The following is a 13,189-nucleotide window of genomic DNA, read 5'->3' as shown; positions in this document are numbered from 1 at the left end:
TACTACTACTACTAATAATAATAATAATAATAATAATAATATCTCGCGTTTTGCACACCACAGCGACTATACCATGATAGGCGCTGTGGTGGAGGGCTTCGGAAATTTTTACCATCTGGTGTTTTTGAACGTGCCTCAACCAAGGAGGTTGGCACCAACAACGCACACTACACGGGTTTGTGCCTATTCCGCCTTTATCTAAATGCAACCGGCATGGCCGGGTATGTATCGATGACCTTCAAGCCAGCAGTCGACCACCGTATAACCTCCACAAGACCACGGCTTTGTTCAGTTTTGTTCAATAAATCTCCTTTGCCTTACAGTGTCTGTCCTGTGCCTTTTTTCCTGTGTGTCTGCATATTTCAGTTTTTTTAACTGTAGTATCACGGTGCCAAATCGGTCTTACGAAATTCCGTAACGTGAACGATCATAAAGAGTAAACCTTTTCGTTCATCCACTCTTTATACATACGCACTGCAAACGGCTTACTGCTAAGAGAGAGAGAGAGAGTGAGAAAGGAAAGGCCGGGAGGTTAACCAGATATCGGCATCTGGTTTGCTACCCAGCGCTGGGGGCGGGGAAGTGAGGGCAAGAAAGAGGGGGTAGATAGAGAAAAAAAAACGCACGCGCACTCATAAGAAAACGAAAACACACACAGGAAGGGCGTCCTAGCTACAACCGTTCAGTAAGGCCGGTCGATCGCAAAAAGTGTAGTAGCGCTTTCAGGGCCCTCTTCTGTGAAGTCGCATCCTGACGATACTGCAGAATTCCCTGCTCCGACAGAGGTTGATCATCTAATTTGTTGAGTTCCTTGCGAAGGCATAGTCGTTGTTTACTATACGCTAGGCGCTCACAAAGAATATGTTGAATTGTTTCCTCTTTGCCACAGTGGCCACAGGCTGCGGTGTCGGCCATCCCAATGCGGAATACGTAGGCGTTGGTAAACGCAACGCCCAACCACAGCCTACATAACAGGGTCTGGTCTGCTCGGCGAAGCCTCGACGGGACTTGAAGACTTAGCGTAGGGTCAAGCGAGTACAGTCGGGCGTGCTTGAAGTGTGGCTAATTCCATTGCGGTGTGGTTTGCTGGCGAGCAAGTCTGCGGAACTTTCGTGCAGCATCTGTCCTAGAAAGTGGTAGTCGCAGTTCTCTCTTCTGTGTGGGCTGAGCGGGCAGCTTGATCGGCCTGTTTATTGCCGATGGTTCCGCAGTGACTGGGCAACCACTGAAATGTAATTTGGTGCCCTTCCTCAGTCAGGTGGTGTATAACCTCTGCTATCTCTAGTACCAGCTGCTCGTGTGGTCCACGGCTTAAGGCTGAGAGTAGAGACTGCAGTGCCGCCTTCGAGTCGCAGAAAATAGTCCACTTGCGTGTAGGTTGATCAACTACAAATTGCAACGCGGCACGAAGTGCTGCCAATTCTGCTGCCGTTGATGTTGTTGCGTGAGATGTCGTGAATTTAATTGTCGTGGCCAACCTTGGTATCACTACTTACTGATATTATATTTTCCTTTCGGGAATAGCGTTACGCAGCCTTGGTGTTGAACAGGCAAAAACTAACGCGACCGCTAGCGAAAGAGCTCATTGGAGGGACCGAACGCAATTCTTCTAACTGGTGAGGTAGGTAACCCCGGTCCGAGATATCGTTGGTGCGATGCCCATAATATGAAAACAGCTCTGACCGATCAGCTGCCATCATACCGTGTTTTGTAGCTTGTTGCCACTTTTCTTGTCTCCTTCGAGCTAATGAACTCTCCGGTTGGCAGGGTCAAAAATATCGCATCAACCTGCCTCCAGAGCCGCCCCTCAGTATACGCTCTTGAGTTCATTCACTGCATTGTTTGTTCCTTGTGAAAAATGCCCACGCATTCCTTTGTTGCCAGAGATGCGGATCTCTTCCGGCGTCTTCTCATCTATCCTGTGCCACGGGAGAACGATGAACGAGCTTTTTGCCTTTTTGAGCAGCACAAGCGCTGATTCGTCTTCAAGTGTTTTTTTCGTGGAGTCTCTTCCGAGGGAGCTCCAGCGTCGTTCTCGTCTCGAGACACTTTATATGTACTACTCTGCGCCAAAGGAGCAAAGCGATGCCTTTGCGAGAATAAACGATCATTCGTCTGTCAAGTCTTTTGTAAACAGTGGCTTTCTGGAGCCCATTTAGCCTCGGGCTTGTTTAGCTACCCTGTCTTGTTGAAGGGAGCGTTGCCCCAGTAAATTTTATTTCGCTTCTAGGAATACACCATTCGTTGAAAAAAAAAAACAACCTTTTCGCAACATTTTCGGTTGCCTCACAAGCTAGAAGCATCTCGTCCTCAAGTTCTTCGAGTGTGCGGTGGGCTTGTACGTTGTCGGGCTTTGTGGTTTCACGTTGTTGGTAGAACGTTGACACTCAGAAATAAATCGCATAGTTGCTGCGTACAACGTGTCTACTGCAACTTGCAGTATTATTTTTTCTTTGTAGAGCTCACAGGCTCAATCCTACTTTTTTGTAGTTTGGTAGTTTTGTGAGTTGTTTTCTGCTCAATGTGGCACTGTTCGCGTTAGCTCGCTGCAGGTGTTTTCTCATCTCTGCTGGTTGCCTTATTAGCCATCCTGCTTTATAGAAAGTTTCAAGATTGCGAGCGTTGCACCTCAGAAAACTTCCGTTCACCTCATTTACCAGCTCCTTTGAAACTGAAAGCACGTTTTCAAGTTCTTTTTAAATATAAGAAATGTCTCCCTTTAGTTTTTCACATAAAGCGAACGTGCTTAAAATTCAATGAAATTTCTTATAAATTTTTTATGTAGCTCAAAAGAACATTTATTTGATGTAATTGACAAAATGAAGAAAAGAAAGGGTAAAAAATCAGCACAATACTTTCTAAAGCTCTTCTTGCCTACCAATGCTATTAAGGCACATCGGTGGACAAACCGGATATCAACAAGGGGCTCTGTTTTTAAACAGCGAAGGGTTTCATTATCTCTGTCTTACCTATTATTTGTGCTAACTCTAGTACGATTTTCCTGTCCTCTTTTGTGTTCGAGCTATTTTAAGAAAGCGGAGGCCATTTTCTCGCGCACGCGCATAATCAATGTACGGGTTAAGTCGCTACAGTTTCACCCTTTACATTTAACGCTGACTGATATTAGTGAAATGACGGCTTGTGAGAAGTTAAGTTTTTGGCTTGAAGCGTGGGAGAAAAGATACAGTAGCAGAAACATTTATTTGCAATGCTTGACTCTGGTAACTTTTTTGTCGCAGGTGAACAAGATCCCTGACTTGAAGAACGCTCTGCTCAAGAAGGATGCCTACTGCAACCCCATGAATGATTCCAGAAATGTCCCAGGTAGGACTGCATGATTTATTGATGTTAAAGGGCCACTTACCAGGCCCCATACCAAATTTTAGTTAGACCGTGGAAGTTGCTGCGTGTTCAATGAGGAACAATTTGCCAGAAAAGTTTTCTGAATCGCTTCATTACGAGCCGAGAAAACTGTTTTGTTGAAGCGGTGCGAAACGAGGATGAGACGAGGCGAGCTCGAAACCCTTGCTACTCCTGCGCGTGGCCTTCGCAAGCAAAATCTCTTTCCTACCCTCTCCGGCATTCGACCAAGAGGTGACGTGCGCATGACTTGCCGAACAAGCCCAACCACTATGCACGAGAGCGGCGTATTTTTTCTTGCTGTTGTTGGCCAGCGTTGTTTTGAGGTCTACTGCCTGTTTCTGCGGGATGGTTTGGAAACGCTGGCTTAGATGCGGTAGAATAGATGAGTACAATGACTGCTCGAACGCGTAGGAGCGTTCCACGGCTGTCGTCTACTCGATGCGCTGACCGTGGGGACGCAACTCATTGCAATTACCGCAGAAGTAATGAAAAAAAAATCACTCACATTTTCTTATTGTGTCTCAATATTTATCTAGAGATTTATTAATCTCTTCAAGCAACAAATACAAAAACTACGCATGTCGTGCTATATAATGTTTGCCATATCGCGTGCCACTGTTGGCAACGTGAGAGAACCGTCGTCTACGTAGAGGATAAATGTCACTGCATAGGCGTGTACGTAGGGCAATTCATACGAGCACGTCATGCCCTCGTTCTTCAGACGCGCGCCCGAAAAAAAAAGGAGGAGCAGCGTTCATCTTGAAATTGGACATATTTCCGCGGAGCGTAGCATTCCAAATTTTGACAGATGTGATCATGAATGCCTCGCCTACGCATTGCGCTTGTCAGCTGAAAATTGTCATACCTGGTGAGTGGCCCTTAAAAAATAATTCTGGGTGAACTCATAGTAATATGTTTTCGGGTGCTGAACGTATCTTACGCATCAGCTATCTGAGAGAGAAGATTTGAACACTTTAGCGCCACAAACCACATCATTCAATGCTCCCAGAAATGGGCAATCTTCATTATTATTAGTGTTTCTGTTTTGGTACGTATGATAGCCACGTTGAGGATATAATCATTTAGTAGACGTAAGAATTTCGGCCATGGGGATCAATCCGGGTATATTATTGCACATACAATAAAACATAAATTCAACTTTTATGAGAATAGTGAAAACAGAGATGCCCGTACACACATTTTTTGTACAGGAGTGGAGTAGTATTGAGAAGAAATATATTGCTCACATTCTTCTTTTCTGAGTACAATATTTGTGGTCTTTATTGTTTCAAGAAGCAACACATTAACAAAAAAACATATTCATGATTTTTCAGTAGGAACACAAACCAATTCATCGCAGTACAGCCACATCTGTGTACACGTGCCGTGCTGTAGTTGTATTCAGTGTTCTCGACTAATTAAGTGCATTATTACGCTTAAGTGTAGTATTCATCCATACATGCGGCAAAGTGAACGAAAAAAAAACCTTTAACTATACAAGAAGTTTTCCCCTCCGTAGTAAGTGAGCTACGTGTCCATACTCTGCTAAGTGCTCCATGCATAGATACATGCAGATTTATGCAGTACTGAGGCCACTTTTTAATCCTAATAATTAAAATGCTACGCTAGCAGTGGAGGTGTGCTGAGTAGGCCGATCTCAAATTTTGAAAGTGATACATTAGTTTTTTTGAGGATAAATATTTCACTAATTTCACTGCTTACAAATTACACGTAACACATGAAAAAGGAAGTAGTTAAAAATGGGGGAAAACTAATACCTACTTATTGTCACCAAAACAGAAAAACCACAACCGCGAGAGAAAACTTACAAATTTAGCACAGATTCATCTTAATGTTCTGCTCTCCACCCTTAATATATATACATATATATATATATATATATATATATATATATATATATACTACACACAAATGCAGAAGAACCATCAAGCGTATATATCGGCGCGAAGGCTGAACGATTCGCAAGCCTTACCGCAGCAGTCAGTGATTGCGTTGCCGTTTCATTTACTTCTTTTATCACGCCTGGCAAAGACCAGAACTCTCTCGCAACAATGACCACCTACTTGTGAGTCAGAGCGATCAGCAATAAATATAGAAAAAAAGTAAAGTTTGGCCACAATGGCGAAGCAATGAACGCGATAGCGACAAATTAGAAGGTCACGCGCAGAATCGCAAGCAGATCGAAATTCGTCCCACATTTCTCACGCACAAATGACGCATGAAACGTACTCCCAGGTACAAATGAACGCGAATAAGCATCTCAGTTGTTACTTCGCTGTGTCTGAGAAGTGCGCCCTTTTCGCAAACGGAGACAGTGCAACGATTAGAGTGATCTTTGTCTGCCTGGTAACTACAACAGAATTGTTCCAATGAAAGCCAAAGGCCCGCCAAGACGTGTGATCCTCCCCATCGCGAGATAAGGGAGCGGGATAAGGGAGAGTGAGACCCCTCTTCTCGGCGGCGCAAAGTACGCATGGCAGATGAGAAAGCGCGCATCGCCGCGTCGGGATGATGTGGCGACGCACGCTCGTTACGCCATCTGGCTGGTAAAACCGAAAACACTATAGTTCCTCCCGAGATTCCCGTCAGCAGCAGTAAGTGGTAGATATATATAGCTTGCCGTTTGAACATTGAACAAGCCGCTCCTCCGTGGCTCAGTGGTGAACACCCCGCACTCACTATTCAGAGGTACCAAGTTTTATTCTGTGCGCCGGAGTCTTTTTCTGGATTATTTTTATTTCTTGAGTTTACATATATTGTGAGCGAGACAAGCGAATGACTCTTCATTCTCTTTACACATCATCACCTGTACATCTTCGTCATCTGTAAATATTATCTCGAGCCTGGCTGAATAAATCGGTGCCTCATAAGTGGTGGAGATGCTTCTCGTTCCCCCAAGTCCTCTCGCCCGTTCTCCCTGGAGCGCCGCTCGTGTCGTCACGCACAACCCCCTGCCATAGCAGCCCAAAAAAATTCTGGCCTATCCGACGTCTCCGTCCTACTGCAGCCATCACCACCCGCTCTGCCCAACAACGCCCGCCAGCGTGATCCACCTGTGTTTTCCGGTCTACAATGTGATGTTGTAGAAGACTGGATCAAAAACTGTGACCTCGTCAGTGATTTCATCAGGCGGGACAATCCACAAAATTGCGCAGCGTGCCCCTTTACTTGTCCGAGGTCGCTAAAACTTCGTTCTGGAACCACCACCCGGACCTTTCCGACTGGGACACTTTCGCGCAGCAACTTCGTGAAATTTTTGGTGCCCCTACAGTTCACGCGGAGGCAGCAAAGAATAAGCTCGCTGAACGCACGCAGCTGCCTTGTGAATCTTACACTTCGTATATTGAGGATGTTCTTGCACTGTGCAAGCGTTTTAACTACATCATCTCTCAGGAAGACCAAGTACGCTACATCATTAAAGGCATCAACACCGTCGCCTTTTATGCCCTCGCCACGCGAAATCCCAACACCAGCGCAGGACGTGATAACCATCTACCAGCGACTTGACAAGCTTCGGTCTGTTTACCTCTGCTAGGATGTCCCCGACATTCGTCTGCCTGCACCCCTCGACTTGCGTGCGCTTATTCGCGACATCGTTCGTGAAGAGCTTCACGGGCGCTGCTCTTCCTGCGCTGCGCAAGTTACTCTGCCTTCTGCAAAAAAAATGGCTTGCGAGACCTGATTAGGCAAGAGATCGCATCCGCATCGTGTCCGACGTGTTCCAACGGTCCCTGCGTGCGCCAGGCGCCCACGTACGCCGAAGTTGCCGTGCTCTTTGTCGCACCCATCGTTTCTCTGCCTACACCAGGAGACCATACACCTGTGGCTTCGTTGTCACCGCCAGTGCGGGCATCGCCTTACTACGCCCCTTAATGCCCTTCTCGGCCCATGTATTACTACTGTGGCTATCGAGGACATATCACCCGGTTTTGTCGAAGGTGCCAACAAGACGTGCAACGCAGCTACGCTCCTGAAGAACATCAAAGCCTTCATACAACCATGAACTACCTACGGACACTTTCCCGTTCCTCCAATCACCGTTCACTATCTCCCACGAACCATACTGACATGCCCGGGAATTCCCGTACGTCTCACCGCAGGTCGCCTTTGCCAGGTCGCCATTCAGTGTCGCCTCTGTGGCCCACCTCCCATTCCACGAACGCCCACGCGAAAAACTCCCCGATGTATTTTTAGTAGGTGAAACTTCAGCAACCAGACAGCTAACAATCCCTCATAATATATATATATATATATATATATATATATATATATATATATATATATATATATATATACATGTATATATATTGTCGGCCATATATATATATATATATATATATATATATATATATATATATATATACATATATATATATATATATATGGGATATGGCACAACGGGAGCGTTGTCAACAAGGATAAATATATTTATTTCCCAACAGTTTCATCCCCTGATGAAGGGAGGTCCCCTCCCGAAACTGTTGGGAAATAAATATATTTATCCTTGTTGACAACGCTCCCGTTGTGCCATATCCCATACCTTCACGAAGACTAACTGGCCCATTGAATTATTACTCCCACTATATATATATATATATATATATATATATATATATATATATATATATATATATATATATATATATATATATATATATATATATATATATATTGTTATGGCGTTTATTAGCGGGCAGACAGCGAGTATACACAATGGCGACAGTAACGGCCAAGCACGGACTCTCAGCGCGAGTGGCGTTCTTGTTGGGTAGCCCCACTAGAAGGTACTCAAGAGTTCGACCCATTTCAGAGTTCGGAGGCTTCGCTACAATTACCCCGGGGTCGAAGAGGGAGCCGCCTGGCGACCTAACAGCTTGTTACTATGAGCGGGTCATAATAAGCCTTCAGGCGCTCCACGTTGACGATGTCTCGCCCACGGCGGCGCATGTCCGAAGATTGTTCAACGGGTTCAATCAGATAGTTGACGGGTGAGGTGCGCTCGATGACACGGTAGGGGCCTTCGTATTTGGGACGTAGTTTGGAAGAGAGGCCAGCTGCAGAGGTCGGGATCGAGAGCCATACAAGCGCACCAGGAAGGAACGTGGGCTCAGAAGTGGTGGAGCCATCACGAATACTCTTCTGCCGCTCTTGCTCTTGCGTCGTAAAAGTCTTGGCAAGCTCGCGACACTCTTCAGCAAGCCTGGCTGTCTCGGAAATAGGTGTACACTCAGATGGATCCGGCCTGTACGGGAGCATTGTGTCCATGGTGTGTGACGGGTGCCTTCCGTACAGCAAAAAGAAAGGTGAAAAACCAGTCGTGCTCTGAGGGGCGGTGTTGTAGGCGTAAGTGACGAAGGGCAGTATGGTATCCCAATTCGTGTGGTTGGCGGCGACGTACATCGACAGCATGTCGCCGAGGGTGCGGTTAAAGCGTTCGGTGAGGCCATTCGTCTGTGGGTGGTAAGCAGTAGTTTTGCGGTGGACAGAATGGCACTCCATCAGAATGGCTTCGACGACTTCCGACAAGAAGACACGGCCTCGATCGCTGAGAAGCTCCTGAGGTGGACCGTGGCGCAGTATAAATCGATGCAGTAGGAAGGACGCAACATCACGCGCAGTAGCCGCAGGGATAGCGGCGGTTTCGGCGTATCGCGTTAAATGATCTACGGCGACGATGGCCCAGCGATTACCAGCCGACGTCAGAGGAAGCGGTCCATACAAATCGATACATATGCGCCCAAACGGACGCTCAGGGCAAGGTAACGGCTGCAGACTGGCTGGCGACATGTGTGCTGACGGTTTGCGGCGTTGGCAAGCGAGGCAGGAGCGAACGAACTGCTGCACATAGCGGTACATCCCGCGCCAGAAGTAGCGTTGTCGAATACGACGGTAGGTTTTGAATACCCCAGAGTGCGCGCATTGCGGATCAGAATGGAAGGATTCACATATCTCTGACCGCAGACTGCGGGGTATCACGAGTAACCACTGCCGGCCATCGGCGTCATAATTGCGTCGGTGTAGAAGGCCGTCACGGATGGCGAAATGGCGAGCTTGACGACGCAAGGCACGCGTGGATGGCGTTGCGGATGGATTGGAGAGCAAGTCGATGAGCGGGCCGATCGAATTATCCTTTCGCTGTTCGGTAGCGATGATGTCAACATCAATGGCAGAAACAGCAGCCGAGGATACTGAGCAGAGCACATCACCTTCAGGCAGAGGGGAGCGCGAGAGGGCGTCGGCGTCAGCATGCTGGCGTCCGTTGCGGTACAGCACGCGGATGTCATAGTCTTGTAAGCGAAGAGCCCAACGGGCGAGACGGCCTGAGGGATCCTTCAATGATGAAAGCCAGCATAGTGCATGATGGTCGGTGACGACATCGAATGGGCGACCATACAAATAAGGTCGAAACTTTGTAAGGGCCCAGACGATCGCCAGACACTCTTTCTCCGTGACGGTGTAGTTTGTCTCGGCTCTCGTGAGCGTACGGCTTGCATATGCTACGACATATTCAGAGAATCCGGGTTTGCGCTGCGCCAGGACTGCGCCAAGGCCTACACCACTGGCGTCTGTGTGCACCTCCGTCGGGGCCGTAGGGTCGTAGTGGCGTAGAATGGGAGGAGACGTCAGCAAATGGCGGAGCTTCGCGAACGCGTCGTCGCACTCAGACGACCACGAATTGAGGGGCCCGTTACTTCCAAGGAGCTTCGTCAGCGGTGATATAATCGTAGCAAAGTTTCGTATGAAGCGTCGGAAGTATGAGCACAGGCCCACGAAACTACGCAGTTCTTTGACGGACGCAGGTTTGGGGAATTCAGCCACGGCCCGAAGCTTGGCTGGGTCAGGAAGAATGCCATCCTTAGACACGACGTACCCTAGGATGGCGAGTTGCCGTGCTGCAAAGCGGCACTTCTTCAGATTAAGTTGCAAGCCGGCATTGCTCACACGTGCGAAAACTTCTTTCAGACGTTGGAGATGCGTGGAGAAATCTGGAGCGAACACAACAACGTCATCGAGGTAACACAAGCACGTGTGCCATTTCAAGTTGCGCAGAACGGTGTCCATCATGCGCTCAACGGTCACAGGTGCATTACATAGACCAAACGGCATGACGTTGACTTCGTACAAGCCGTCGGGTGTCATGAACGCAGTCTTCGGTCGAGCGTCATCAGCCATGGGTACTTGCCAGTACCCGGAGCGCAGATCGAGAGATGAAAAAAATTCGGCTCCGTGAAGGCTGTCAATTGCGTCATCGATGCGCGGCAGTGGGTAAACATCCTTGCGATTGATCTTATTGAGCCGTCTGTAGTCCACACAGAACCGCACAGAACCATCTTTCTTGGCGACAAGAACAACAGGAGATGCCCATGGACTGTCCGAGGGCAGAATAACGTCGCGTCTGAGCATATCATCAACCTGCTCGTTAATTTCCCGACGTTCAGCAGGCGACACGCGGTAGGGACGTTGCCGTAATGGTGGATGGGCACCAGTGTCGATACGATGTGTAACAGCGGACGCGCGACCGAGAGAAGTTCGCCCGACATCGAAAGAAGAATGATATTCTCGCAGCAGGTCCAGAAGCTGGGAACGCTGTACCGACGTAAGATTGTCATCAATGTAAGGGCCAAATACATCAGGAGATGATGAATCATAAGTGGAAACAGCGCTGACGGTACACGAACTGGGACAACGCGAGTCATCAGCTACGTCCAGGACTTGTGCGTTATCCACTGGTTCCACTCTGCCGAGACATTCCCCTCGAACCAAGGTAACAGTGTACGGGGATGGGTTGGTCACAAAAATAGCGGCGTTGCTCTGGGTGATTTGCACGGTCGCGAAAGGTACTAGCAACCCTTTCCTTCGGCAAGCACGGTCGGATGGCGAAACGAGTGCAATTGTGTCGGAGAGTCCAGCGCAGTAGACAGATACACCCATTGCCGAACTTGGAGGCACTATGGTATCGTCTTTCACGAGAATCTTACTCAGTGTCGAGGGACTGTCTTCCGGCGTCAAATGCGAGAAGGGTGAGAGTTCAATTTCGGCAGCGGCACAATGGATGACGGCGTCGTTGCGGGAGAGAAAATCCCACCCCAGGATGACGTCATGAGAGCATGCAGGAATGATGATGAATTGGCCGACATACAGGACGTCCTGAACGACAACGCGAGCTGTGCACTCTGCTGAAGGATGGATACGATGTGAACCGGCAGTACGAAGGGACAACCCAGAAATTGGCGTCGTCACTTTTCGAAGCAAGCGGCAGAAGTTTTCGTCCATAACGGATACTGCAGCTCCAGTGTCAATAAGAGCAGATGCATGAACACCGTCCGCAAGCACGTCTATGACATTAGATGGGCGGCTCTGAGGGCTTTCACATCGCAATAGCATCGCAGTCCTTGCCTCGGGGACTGCGACGACTAGTTTTCCCGCTCATGATTAGCCGAACTTGGCCTCATGGGTGACAGGGAACGACGTCGTGGAGACGGCGACCTTCGAGGAGATGGACCTGGGCGAGACGGCGGTGGCATAGACGGTGGTTCGTCGTGATAGGGACGGCTGAGGTGGCCAGCAATAGGCGAAGAAATTGGAGCCGGCTGTACACGATGGCAATAACGGGCTACGTGACCGGCGTAACCGCAGGCAAAACAGATGGGCCGGTTGTCGGGTGTGCGCCATCGGTTCGCTGGGGTAGGTCTTGTCCATGACGTAAGAGCCGATGGACGGAACTGTGGCTGGAAAGGCTGCAGGGGGTGCTGGAGCTGAGTCTGCGAGGTCACGTCAACATACGTAGCCGGCATAGCCGCTGTAAAGGATGGAGGTCGTGCGGCAGCTTCGGCGTAAGTCAGTGGGGCGGGCGGTTGAACGACTGGAGGCGGCCTGGCGACCACTTGGGCGTAACTTGGGGGCGCAGGGGCCGGAAGCTGTTGTGGTTGGTACGCCGGCATGACCTCTGCTATTTCCTGCTCAATTGCTCGGCGGATGGGTGGAAGAATGGTAGTGGCCGATTGTTGAGCAGCCGGTGGGTGGGCAAAGGGCAGGAGAGAGAACTGCCGCGCGATTTCCTCACGTATGAAGGACTTGAGGTCTGCCAGCAGTGCTACCTGATCACAGCTCGCCTCCAAGCCTGCAAGCCCTGCATCTCGTGGTGTAGAGCGACGGGTCATCGAACGCTGCCGGCGGAGCTCCTCGTAGCTCTGGCACAGCGTGATGACCTCAGCTACTGTGCCTGGGTTTTTGGCAAGCAGCATCGTGAAGGCATCATCGTCAATGCCCTTCATGACGTTCCGGATCTTGTCTGATTCGGACATGCTGTCATTGGATTTTTTGCAAAGGTCCAGGACATCTTCTATGTAACTGGTGAATGATTCACCGGCCTGCTGAGCGCGTTCGCGTAAGCGCTGCTCGGCTTGCAGCTTACGAACGGCAGGGCGGCCAAAAACGTTGGTAATAGCGGTCTTGAAATTGGACCAGGTTGCGAAATCGGACGCGTGGTTGTTGTACCACAAGCTTGCAACGCCCGCAAGGTAGAACACCAAGTTTGTCAACTTGCCGTCCTCGTCCCATTTGTTGGGGACGCTTACGCGCTCGTAGATAGCGAGCCAGTCCTCCACGTCAGTGCCATCGGCGCCCGTGAAGATGGGTGGATCTCGGATCCTGGGGACACCGGCACAAGGGGGTGGCATGGGAGGAGGCGTTGGCTGCGAGGCGTCGTGGGACATTGTAGATTGCAGGGTACGTGAACGCAGTTCCCAGGGCATCAAAAGGGATCGTAGCACTCTCCACCAAATTGTTATGGCGTTTATTAGCG

The sequence above is a fragment of the Rhipicephalus microplus genome, chromosome 5 (genome assembly GCF_043290135.1).
Source record: "Rhipicephalus microplus isolate Deutch F79 chromosome 5, USDA_Rmic, whole genome shotgun sequence".
NCBI classification, from domain to species: Eukaryota; Metazoa; Arthropoda; class Arachnida; order Ixodida; family Ixodidae; genus Rhipicephalus; species Rhipicephalus microplus.
Note: the sequence above shows the minus strand (reverse complement) of the source record.